The sequence below is a fragment of the Bison bison genome, unplaced genomic scaffold, assembly GCF_000754665.1.
Source record: "Bison bison bison isolate TAMUID 2011002044 unplaced genomic scaffold, Bison_UMD1.0 scf7180017864473, whole genome shotgun sequence".
Classification (NCBI taxonomy): domain Eukaryota; kingdom Metazoa; phylum Chordata; class Mammalia; order Artiodactyla; family Bovidae; genus Bison; species Bison bison.
This window is the reverse complement of record NW_011495034.1, coordinates 19,628,867-19,642,316: the sequence shown is the minus strand read 5'-3', so window position 1 is coordinate 19,642,316 and position 13,450 is coordinate 19,628,867.

The window sequence follows — 13,450 nt, the reverse complement described above, 5'->3', positions numbered from 1 at the left end:
GATCTGGGTGTGCGCCTAGGGGCCCTGTCTCCACTGCAAGGCTCCAGCCCCTCCGGCCGTGGCTGGGTGACAGCCTTTCAGACCAGCGCGGTGCCAGCAGACTGGTCACTGAAGTCTGGGACAGGAAGGATCTGCAACCTTGCGAGGAGATTTTAAGAACCTTGGAGGCTGCAGAGAGGAAAAGTGGATGTTTAAAAAATCAAGGGGAACAGGCCACCTGCCCGCGCCCCACTCTGCCTTTTCTATAGAATAGTCAGAGATAATGAATTACAAAAGCACAAACCCCTTCCTCAGATGAGGAAACTGAGGCCAAATGACAGGGACTGACTCAGGGTCATAGAGAACCCGTGGTGAAGATAAATCTAACTCTCCACTCAGCGTCCAAGGCCCCCTTTCGCTCTGACTCCTCTCCCTCTTCCTCTGGGAAACCCCCTCCCTGCCTTCTTTTTGCTCCTGGGTGACAGCTGCTCCTACCCACAGCCTCTCCGGGGACCCTCCAGTCGCCCTCACTGTCCGGCGGCTTAGGGTCCGGGAAATTAAACTGCGAAAAGATAAACATTATTTCCAGTCGGCTTTGCAGGATTAACGCTTGTAATAAAGAGCATTAGCTAGAGGTTTCTTTCAAGGCACTTTCGACCCCACCCCTCCTAGGGGGCCAGGTAAACCCACCCCCACCCACCCCAGCCCCACCCGACCTCCAGGCTGCGGAAGCTAGTTCCCAGTGCCCCCAGTTGGAAGTGGGGCACCAGCTAACCATTCTGTGGAGGGGAGAGGGACGGTAGCATCACATGGAGTCAGATTTCCAGATGGGAAAGTGAACTCCTGAGAGAAGAGACTCACCTAAATCAAGGTCATGTGACTGAACTGGGACTAGGATGCAGAGTATAGGGAGGATGGTAGTGGGCAGAGGGTTTACCTGCACCCTGCCTCCAGTTATGGAGCTTTTATAGGACCCTGAACCTCAGAAAATAAGGTCCAGGTACCATCCAGGACCTCATCTACAGGATCCAGCCTCTCCCTACCTCCCACAACCCAAAGCAGGAGCCTGTAGCCCAGGCTTGTCCCAAAGATCTGGGACTGGTTGGCTGGAATGTGAGAAGGGCTGGAGTATGAGAGGGGCCATAAAGAGTAGCCTTCAATCCCAGGAAGTGGCTTGGCCACCTTAATCCCGTTGCATTGCATACTCAGTTGTGTCCTACTCTTTGCAATCCCATGGACTACAACCTGCCAGGCTCCTCTGCCCATGGGATTTTTCCAGGCAAGAATACTGGAGTGGCTTGCCATGCCCTCCTCCAAGAGATCTTCCCAACCCAGGGGTCGAACCCACCTCTCCTGTGTCTCCTGAATTAGCAGGCAGATTCTTTACCACTGAGCCACCTGGGAAGCCCGTTACTCCCTCAATATGTGGCCGTGGACAAGCCCTTTGCCCTCTCTTAGTTTCCCCTGCAGTCAAGTATGGAGATAATCTAGTTCTCCATCCTTGTGCTCAATGTTCTCTGCAGAGCTGATGGTCGGCTCCAAGAGTAAAGCCAAAAGCCTGAGAATGGCGAGTCTGAGCCTGCGATCCCAGCCTCTGGCCCCCAGCAGCAATCTGTTCCCACTATCTCTGCCCCCACTGAGAGCCTCCTGCAAATCTCCCAATATAATCTCCCAGAATCATATTTTGAATACTGTTTTGATTAAAGGTCTGAGCAAGGGGAGGGGGGATGCAACCCGGCTGTCCTTGGCTGAGCCTGCTGGGGCCTGCAGACAGCTGGCCTGTGAGCCCTGCAAAGTGAGCGACGATCAAGGCAGCAAGGTGACGTTCTCAGGCTTGGAGAGACTATAGGAAGGTCTCTCCAAACTCCCTTGATGACAAATGTGCTTCTTCCCTTGGCTGGGGAGCAACCACCAGAGGACTGGGTAGAGAGAGGCTGAGCCGAGGGAGCCGTAGCACTTAAGTGCCTTCTTCCTTTATTGATTCCTTTCCGGCCAGTAGTCATGACATTGGCATGGGACTCACTAGATGACCTCTATGATCACTTTTGGCTGCAACATCCTATGACCCTGGTAATGATGATAAGAGCTTATAAAGCCCTTTTCATGTGCCAGACTCAGTGCCATGTCCTTTAAATGCACTGACTTATTTATACGTTGCAAGAGTCCCAGGAACCTTTGTATTTTCTAGTATGTCCCATCTACTCAATGAAAAAAATGAAGCTCAGGGAAGTAAAATACCTTGATGTCAGTTATCCAGTTAGCAAGTAAAGAAGTCAGACCCTGAGTATGGCTGATTCTTAAATGAAAGGTGAAAATTAGTTGCTTGGTCATGTCTGACTCTTTGCAACTCCATGGACTATAGTCCACCAGGCTCCTCTGTCCATGAAATTCTCCAGGCAAGAATACTCGAGTGGGTAGTCATTCCCTTCTTCAGGGGATTTTCCCGACCCAAGGATCGAACCCAAGTCTCCCGCATTGCAGGCAGATTCCTTATCATCTGAACCACTGCGAAGCCCCTTAACCACTAAGTTCTACTGTCAGTGCATTTTCTTGTTTTAAAATTCTTTTATTCTATTATGAATAAGAGCTTGTCTCTGACAGTCTGTCTATGAGTGTTATCTGTTGCCTCTGGAGCTCCAGGTTGCCCTGCTTCCTTCTCAGGAATGTCCAATGGAAAAAGACTTTCAGTGCTTCCTGGACCTGCCCCCACATCCTGGCCAAGAGCATCCCCACCCCTTTCCCACTGCCCACCTTTCCCTGGGTCAAGACTGTCTGAGACACCCTGGTCAGTGTTTGCTAAAATATAGCCTGTGGATCTCCACCATTGCAATCAGACCATGACTAAAGGATCCCGCTGAGAGGTGGGCTGGAAGATTTGCTTATGTGACAAGCACCCTAAGTAGCCTGAGGGGCCTCTGACCTGAATAGTAGTGGCTGACCCTCAAGTGGCCAGACCCTAAGTTCAGCCTGAGGCTTTAAAATGCCTGATGTTGGCCAAGAGTAAATCACATCCCAGTAACAGGTGCAAATATTCCCTCCAGGATTTAATCTGGATTCACATGCAATCGCCTCATCTGGTTCAGCTCCCCACCCCCCATCCTGAAGCTCAAAGATTAGTTGTTATCAGAGGAGGAGGAGGAGGTGACCTGGGAGATGAACTTGCCTCCCCCAGCAGTCTGACAGCTAACTAGGGTTCCAGCATTGGAAGCATCTTTGGAGCTCCCAGCACCTCTTCATGTAATAGAGTTCTGCCTGCTGTCCAGAATCCTGACATATTCAAGAAAAGTCAACACCACGAAGGGAAGATTGTATCTTAAGCAAACAAAAGAAGTGATGGAGGGGGTGAGTCTCTCACTGTCTCCTGTTGCAGCCTTGGCTGCAATAGAAGGTTCTTTCTTTTTTGAACCAATTTTTTTTCTCCACATCCCTCCTGAAATCAATCTCTTGAACCAGTGAGTCTTACTCTTCTCCACAATTCCAGGTTCTTTGTCCTACCCTGGATGCCTTCTTTCCCTTGCCCTCTCAGTGGGATCTGCTTGGCCCTTACTCTGAGATCAGAGTAAGAATGGAGCCCAACGGCTGTCTCCCAGTTATATGGTGGAAGACCCCCTCCATTGGCATGATTTTCATTAAATACTAAGTTGGAGAGTGTGGTTTTGAATTGTGGTGTTGGAAAAGACTCTTGAGAGTTCCTTAGACAGCAAGCAGATCCAACCAGTCCATCCTAAAAGAAATCAGCCCTGAACATTCATTGAAAGGACTGATGTTGAAGCTGAAACTCCAATACTTTGGCCACCTGATGCGAAGAGCTGACTCATTTGAAAAGACCCTGATGCTGGGAAAGATTGAAGGCAGGAGGAGAAGGGGACAACAGAGAATGAGATGGTTGGATGGCATCACTGACCAGGAGTTGGTGATGGACAGGGAGGCCTGGCATGTTGCAGTCCATGGGGTCACAAATAGTCAGACACAACTGAGTGACTGAACTGAAACTGAAACTGGAGAGGGTGAAGAGGCAGTGACCTGAGTCCTTGGGCAAGTCATCAAAAGCCTCTGAGATTCAGCTTTCTCCTGGTAGGTTGAAATCACATTGAACCATATGGCTGTTTCACAATTTCTCTAGCTGCCATGGAGACAAAGATGTAGGTCAGTGTTACTTAAATTTTGGTCAGTGCAAATCAATGCCCTGATTTTTGCCAAGAGTTGGAGAGATGTTAAAGACATGCTAGCAACCAAACAGAGGTTTCTCCTTTGTGAATCGGAGGATTCGAAGACAGTTGAAGAGGGCCTCATTGGGTCACGCTGAGATTCAGCATTAGTTAATGCCACGATCAGCTCACATCAAGGCTGGTACACATTCAACTGTTTGGCGAGTTAATCTGTATTAATGTGAAGGGTGATTATTATTTATGAGATCATCAGAGACGGAGGTCTTCCCTCATTGCCTGGGACTGTCTCCAAATTCCAACTTGGCTTTATTTAGAGTCTTAGACAACCTACCTTAGCACAATAATGCCAACAATGATAATGATGATGAGGCTAGAGTATTTGTTCTCAACCCTGGGGCTGCATAAAATCAGCCAGGCAAGTGTTTTGTTTTGTTTTGATTTTTTGTACCAATATCCAAGCTGTGTGTGCTAAGTCACTTCAATCATGTCCAACTCTTTGCAATCTTATGGACTGTAGCCCTCCAGGCTCCTATGTCCATGGGATTCTCCAGGCAAGAATACTGGTGTGGGTTGCCATGCCCTCCTCCAAGGGATCTTCCCGACCCAGGGATTGAACTCCTGTCTCTTAACATCTTTTGCATTGGCCAGCAGCTTCTTTACCACTAGAGCCACCTGGGAAGCCATACCCTGGACCAACTAAATTCCACCTCTAGGGGTAGGCCCACACAGTAATTTTGAATTTCAGTAATTCCAATGTACAGCCAAGATTGAGAATCGGTGAACTACAACAAGGCTGTTTCTCTTTCTAGCCCCAGCATTTTTTAGAACAGTGTAGGAGTAAGTAATGAGGTTTAGCAGAAAAAGTTGACGAGCCTCTAGTTGCTCCCTAGACCCTATGGACTTCATGTTTTCCCCAGGATAAAATGAGGTATAACAGTTACATTTTTCTATTTTGTTTATGAAGGAGCTCAGAGATGGATGTAATCTGGGAGATCAGTGGCCAGTGTCAAGCCAGGGAGACCTTCTTGAGCCTTGCTCATCTCATATCCCAGCTGCCTGCACATAGAGTGGAAGGTCCTAGGCACATGAGCCAAGTCATGCCTGGGACAGCTCAGAGGTGGCTCTGAGCAGGGTTGGGAGCCCTTTGGAAGTGTTTCTTGGTGTTCCAATTATGTATTGCAGAGGGAAAAATCTCCTTCGAACTTAGTGGCTCAACAGTCACTGATTTTGCCCATGGATCTGACATGTGGGCAGTGTTTACTGGGAATGATTTGTTTCTGGTCCGTGAGGTGTTAGTAGATGCAGCTTGACCGAAATTGGAGGACCCACTTCCAAGGAGGATGTGGGGTTCCACCCCCTGAATAAGTTTCCACCCACCCCATGGGCTGCTTGAGTTTCCTTACATTATGGCAGCCGGGTTTGGAGAGCAAGTGTTCCAAGAGGCCTGGGACAAGCTGCAGGGTTTCTTATGACCCATCCTCAGAAGTCACACGATGTCACTTCCACTGTTTTCTGTTGGTTTAGCAAGTCACTAAAGCCTGTCTGGAGTCAGGAGGAGAGGAATTCAACTCTACCATTTAATGGGAGGAGTAGCATAGAGTTCGTAGTAGAGAGCTGGACCATAAAGAAGGCTGAGCGCTGAAGAATTGGTACTTTTAAATTGTGGTGCTGGAGAAGACACTTGAGAGTCCCTTGGACAGCAAGGAGATCAAACCAGTCAATCCTAAAGGAAATCAATCTTGAATATTCATTGGAAAGACTGATGCTGAATCTGAAGCTCCAATACTGTGGCCACCTTGATGCGAACAGCCGACTCATTGGAAAAGACCCTAATGCTGGGAAATATTGAGGGCGGGAAGAGAAGAGGACAACAGAGGATGAGATGGTTGGATGGCATCATCGACTCAATGGACGTGAGTTTGTGCAAACTCTGGGAGATAGTGAAGGGCAAGAAAGCCTAGCATGCTGCAGTTCATGGGGTCACAGAGTCAAACACGACTTAGTGACTGAATAATAACAAACAATCTTTACCCAAATTGGTATCATTGCTGAAGGCACAGTTCTGAATGTACTTGCAGAGTTTATTATTCTCCCATTCAACTTGTGGATTTGGGGTTCTGTCTTAGTCAGCTAAGGCTGCCATAACAAAATACCACAGCCTGAGTGATTTTACCAACAGACATTTATTTTCTCACAATTCCAGTCTGGGAAGTTCACGACCAAGGTGCAAGTCAATCTGGTTTCTAGTGAGAGCTCTCTTCTTGGCTCACAGATAGCCACTGTATCATGGTACCCTCTCATGGTGGAAAGGGAGAATGCTGGTGTTTCTTCCTCTACTTACAAGGGCACCAGTCCTGTAGGATTGGGGGCCTACCCTTATGGCCTCATTTGACCTTTATCACCTCTGCACAGGCCCTATCTTCAAATACAGTCCCACTCAGGTTGAGGGCTTCAACATAGGGGTTCTGAAGGGCCATAAACATTTAGCTCATAGCAGACCCTAACCGAGAACCCAAGTTACACAAGTCCAGTTAGGAAGTAGGTGATTGAGAAAAGGGTGCTGACTCTCTGACCAATGATCTATACCAGCCACTAGCCAAAGAGATGCTGGCTGGGGCAGGCATCTAGCTGCCAATCATATTCCCCCATCAACATCCTGCCCTGGTGATCATGTCTGCAGCCTTGATGGGGAAGAAGAAGCCAGTAACATATATTCAAGAGCCATTAAGTCTCTGACACCACATATAATTTCATAGCACTCTATAAAGGAAGGAACTGAGTTTTAAGAAGCAAAGTCCTGGGACTTCTTTGGTGATCCAGTGGTTAAGAATCTACCTTCCAATGCAGGGGGTGTGGGTTCGATCCCTGGTCAGGGGACTGAGATCTCACATGCTTCAGGGCAATTAAGCCCTCATGCTTCAACTAGAAAGCCTGTGTGCCACAACTAGAGAGCCTGCATGCTGCAACAGAGATCCAACGCAACCAAAATTTCAAAATTAATTAAATAAAACAAAACACACACACAAAAAGAAGCAAAGTCCTTTTTCCAAGGTGCTACATCTGGAAAATGACAGAGTTGGAGTTCAAACTCAGGTCTGTGTGACCGCCAAAGTCCATGCCATCCTTCAAGAGAAGAGAGAAGGAGGCTGAGTGCCTCCATTCTCAGATCATGCTGGGAGCAAAGTGACTTCTAAAAGCAGACCTATGAGTTTAAATCCCAGCTCTGCGATTTACAGGCTGTGCCACCTGAGGCAAATGGCATAACCTGTCTGGACCTCAGTTTACTCATCTCCAAAATGGGAATTATAATAGTGCCTGCCTCATTGGACTGTGGTGAAGAAGAAAGAGTTAATATGTAAAGCATTAGAATCGTGTACCTGGTCAATAGTACGTATTATGTAAATTGCTACCTGCAACTTCTTTTCCTATGACTGTACCCCCGTGGTCCCTGCCTCCCCAGGGAATCTTGAAATCACTGTCCCCACCCCCGCCTGCCCTGTTCCTTCTGCCAAGTCGATGTCACAGCTCACACATGTCCCTCTTACCTAGAGCAAAGACATGGGGTCACTCTCCCGGGTGTCCATTTAGGGAGAAACCTCACCCAGCAGACTTTTATGAATTGCTCACACTTCCCCTTATCAAGATTAATGGCATCATTGCCCACGGTCAGTCCTTCTGTGGTCTCAGCTAATGACTTCAACCCTCAACACGCTTCCTCTGCATTTGCTTCAGAAAATCGTTCTGAACAGCAAGACTGCTTTAATAGCCACTTGGTACTAATGATGCCTTTTAAGTGCATAAAGAGAATCTCTAAGTACCAAACGGGAGGCCCACTGCCTGGTGACAACAGCTATTGACATTGACACTCGAGGCAAGGTCAGAACGCTGCCGACCACAGGGACTGTCCCTGGGCCTAACAGTGGGGATTTTTTTTATTACATTGGAAAGCTCCTCATTTTTCCTTCTGGCTCCTCAAACACACCCACTAGCACCATTTACTGGATTCAGCTATGCTTGTGTCAGAGCTATCAGCCTATGCCAGTTTTCATTTCACCTTTAAGATTCAGGCCATAGCCAAACTTGCACCATTTTCTCTTGATATTTTCCTTTACATATACTCACTTTAACATTTTAAATAAATGTTTTTGAAAAGGCAACTTTGTATTGGTACCTACTCTTTATGTCTGCCCTTCCCCTGCTGTGTGGCCACCATGACACACTCAGCTAGTCGAGAGGTGGTGTGGTAGTGTGATTAAGAACGCAGATATAGGGACAGCCCTGGTGGTCCAGTGGCTAAGACCCCACACTCCCAATGCAGGGGGCCTGGGTTTCATCCCTGGTCAGGAAACCAGATCCCACACGCAGCAACTAAGATCCAGCGAAGCTTAATAAATAAATTTGTGTGTGTGTTAGTTGCTCAGTCATGTCCAACTCTTTGCAACCCCATGGACTGTAACCACCAGGCTTCCCTGTCAATGAGATACTCCAACCTTCCATTGCTGAAACATGTTGGTTCTTGGTCTCACCTATGCTCAGCTTTTTGTTGGTGGTGGTTGGTGTTTAGGCTCCATCCCTAAGGTTGGGGCAGAGCAGCGGGATGAGGCTATCCTCGGGGAGGGTATTCCTGAGCACTGGTGAGATCTGTAAACTTTCAGTGAGCAAAAAAGAGGGAAAGGAATACGTGGGGGAAAAGCAGAAATGGAGCCTGGATTGGGGAGAGGAAGTGAAATGAGGGCACGAAGATGAATGGGCATGGAGGATGTCAGTTCAGAGACTTCAGAGATGAGGAGCCAGCTGTAGGGTGACCAAGCCTGGGATGTTCAGGAAATGAAGTCCCTCAACGCTAGGTATCCAGTAGACTTTATTTAATGTGCAGTATGCTGTACATTGAATGTATGTGGCAGAAGGGCGTGGGCTGTTATTGCATTTAGTACAAAACTGAATACTCCAGCATATATTCTAACTGAAGCAAAGACACTTCTAATCTTTGGTGTAGGCAGTATCCTTTTCACTGTGGTCCAGGAGGCAACAGGCCCTGGGATAGATGCAGAAGCTCCATCTGTGGTTCCTCCCACTCTCTCTTCATCTAACTCTCAGCTCCTATTCAGCCCCCTCCCTTCACTGTGACATTTGACATATGACACCCATGAGTTTCACTTGACCCCTTTGTCGAGCGTCATTAAATGGCCTGAAGTTAAAATGTTAATTATCGTTAATCATTTTTTTACAAAATGGCTCTGCCAAGCCATAAATCCAGGAGAGAGAGGCCTCTTGCATGGAGCTGACAGTTTTTGGAATATGACTGTCAGAGAAGGCACTTGAATATGTGGATGTGTCTACAGGGGTAAGTTGTAAAGAGAAAAATGAATGCCTACAGGTGGGAGGGGATGATAGTGACTCAGGACACAAAGGGCTTCACTGGTGGCTCAGACAGTAAAGAATCCAGCAATGCAGGAGATCCAGATTCGATCCATGGTTCAGGAAGATCGCCTGGAGAAGGGAATGGCTACCCACTCCAGTATTCTTCTCCTAGGGAATCCCATGGACAGAGGATCCTGGTGGGTTACAGTCCAAGGGATTGCAAAGCATCTGACACAATGGAGCGACTAACACTGCTCCTGCTACAGGATGAAAAGCCTTAATGGCACGATGAATCCAGTGGTAGGGAGGGAAGGACAGAAAGAAGCCAGTTTTGTCCACCTTGCTCCCTACACCAAGTGCAGTGACCCATCAGAAGTAGATGTCCAAAACCCAACCTGGAAAGGTGAACAAATGAGGAAGGAGAGAAGAGATCAGGAAAGAAAAAAGAAGAGAAAAGCAGGGGAGACGGAAGTTTACTGAGAGTTGGAGAGTAAATCAAAGGCATGTGAAAAGAAAAGAGCCCAAATTTCTGAACTTGAGTTCAAGACCCTGGAAACCTCAGTATATATGGATCTGCTTCTTTATTTTTGGCCAAAGTGTGATTTACCTGTTTGATTCTTGTTCAAGAAAAATTTGCCCATCATTAGTGATATTGCACTGGCCTCTTAAAAATCTGTTGTGGGAGGTGAATCTCATGTCAGTTCTTCTTACTCTCAAACAAAACAAAAACAAACACACTCAAAAAGGAACACAAGGAAACTTTGGGAGGTGATGGACATATTCATTACCTGGGATGTGGGCATGGTTTCACCAGTGTATGCAGATGCCCAAACTCATTGAACTGTATACATTAAATATGTGTCATTTTTGTGGATCAATTATGCCTCAATGTGGTCATTCACTCAGTCCTGTCCAACTCTTTGCACCCCCAGGGACTATAGCCCACCAGGTTCCTCTGGCCATGGAATTTTCCAGGCAAGAATACTGGAACGGGTTGCCATTTCCTCCTCCAGCGGATCTTCCCACCCCAGGAATCGAACCCACCTCTTCTGCATCTCCTGCATTGGCTGGTGGGTTCCTTACCAGCTGAGCCACCAGGGAAGCCCAAAAACCTCAGTAAAGCTGTTAAAAATAATCTTTTTATAAGAATAAACAGAAAGTGCCAGATAGTGTCTATTATTTTTATAAAAAATGTTCAGAAGTGCACCCCAAATATAGGTGCGTTTGTTTATAAATTACATGCATGTACTAAAATATACATAATAAATATAAATATACATTATTTATATTTATACATAATGTATATTTATATTTATACATAATTATACATTATGTATATTTATATTTATTATGTATATTTACATATATATATACATGTAAATATGTATATTTAAAAGTAGAATGTAAGTGATAGTTTTAACATTTCCACTCCATCTCCCAAAGGAGAAATCCAACCTCCCTGGACAGCACTTTTTGGAGAAAGCCACTTCTAGAGTTGAGGTCCCCATCTCCCCATTCTCCAGCCAAACTAACCCCTACTATAGGGTGCCAAGTTCCACAACAGGAAATAAAAACTCTGGTGTCAAATTTGACATTTATAAAACACTGAAAGTCTATAAAACACTGCATAGCATCATAAAAGTGGAGATGTACTTCCTCCTGGCATAGTTTTTCTAGTACCTGTGGCTTCTTGGCTGAAGTACTCACATCGCCAAAGTTGCCCTGCCATCTCAGCTTTAAATTCAAGCAGCAGTGGTTTTACTTTTAGGGTTTAATATAATCATACAGGGGGTTCTCGGGTGGCACCAGTGGTAAAGAACCCACCTGCCAATGCTGGAGACATGAGAGACACAGATTTGATCCCTGGGTTGGGAAGACCCCCTGGAGGAGGGCATGGCAACCCATTCTAGTATTCTTGCCTGGAGAATCCCATGGACAGAGGACCCTGGAGGGCTACAGTCCATAGGGTCACAAAAAGTCACACATGACTGAAGCAGACAGATGGGGGTCACAGCATGGACACTATCCAGGTGCCTTTACTTCAACCCCACCCTGAAATTACCATGGCTTTCACCTTTCTACGTCCTGTACAGCACAGGGAACTATATTCAATATCTTGTAATAACCTATAATGGAAAAGAATTGGAAAAACATATCATTCTGCTGTCCATCTGAAACTGACACAATATTGTACATCAACTACACTTCAATTAAAAATGATTTTTTTTCAAGATGAGGTTTTCAACAACATGGAAATAGATGACGTTGCTTTTTATTTTTTAAAAGCCTGGCTTCATTAAGGTGATTGTACCCAATACAATCACCCTTTTTCCCCTGTGGAGAAATGAAACCTGGGGTAAAGTTTTCTGAGGCAGTCCCAACAGATTTCCAGCTGAGTACCTGTAATAGAGAATGACCTGTTTATCTTTGTCAACATACCGAATATTAAAAACTGTAATGCAACCATGTAGTCCATTTCATCGCCAACTCCCCATCTCTAAAGAAGTAATAGTTAATTGGAATTCTAGCGCAGTAACAGCCATAAAAGCCAGGCTGTCAGCTGAGATTGAGGGGAAGTACCATTTTAACAATTACACTTCCTTTACCTGTCAGAGGAAGGGATCTCTGCCCAAAGAATTCAGTCCTTGGCAAGTCTGGGTGAAATTACAGAAATGGAATTTAAACTGGTAGCTTGGTGAAACCACCTTGTGTTTTCCAGCCCACGTTATCCCTTTGTCCACTTAGTGCTCTACAGTTTGCAATGTATTTTCATGTGTTTCGTCATTAACCCTCACGAGTGGCTATCCTAGTGGAGATTCTCTCCCTTCCGCAGTTAGCAGAACTGACGTTGAAGAGGTTCATATGGCAAGACTGGATTTCCCCTGGAAGCTAACTTGAAAGCAAGAGTTGAATTGTTGTTCAGTTGCTAAGTCATGTCTGACCCTTTTGTGACCCCATGGACTATAGCCCACCAAGCCCCTCTGTCTATGGGATTCTCCAAGCGAGAATACTGGAATGGGTTGTCATGCCCTCCTCCAGGGGACCTTCCGACCCAGGGATTGAACCACCATCTCCTGAATTGGCAAGCCGGTTCTTTACTGCTGAGCCACCACGGAAGCCTGACAAATTCAAAAAAGACTTTAAATATGTGTTATGCTTAGTCACTCAGTTGTGTCCGACTCTTTGTGAACCCATGGACTGTAGCCCGCCAGGCTCCTCTGTCCCTGGGGATTCTTCAGGCAAGAATACTGGAGTGAGTTGCAAGGTCCTTCTCCTGGGGATCTTCCCAAACCAGGGATCAAACCCACATCTCCTGCGTTGGCAAGTGGATTCTTTACCCCTGAGCCACCAGGGAAGCCAAGACTTGAATACAAGTGGTTTCTTTGGAATATAGCCTCAGAAAATACCAGTGCAAGGGTTGAAAAGGAAGACAGAAAAGGCAAGGAAGTCAATTCAGAGTGCATGGACAAACAGGTTATTTCTGCGGGCAGTTGGGCTCAATCCCACTGGAAACCACTGGAAACTAACATGAAATATGTCTTAGAGCTGCCCCACTCGAGGGCCAGGGAGCTGGTGTTCATCTCCAGTGTCTCCTCCACATCTGATTTGCTCCCAGAGGTGTAATTTCCCAGCCCCAAGGGAATGCCAACATGCAGAAAAGAGAAAGCCCCAGCCCCTCACAGTAGAACACAACTAGCATGTATGGAGCGGAGAAGGCGATGGCACCCCACTCCAGTACTCCTGCCTGGAGAATCCTGTGGACGGAGGAGCCTGGAAGGCTGTGCTCCATGGGATCGCTGAGGGTCGGACACGACCGAGCAACTTCGCTTTCACTTTTCACTTTCATGCATTGGAGAAGGAAATGGCAACCCACTCCAGTGTTCTTGCCTGGAGAATCCCAGGGACGGGGGAGCCTGGTGGGCTGCCATCTATGGGGTTGC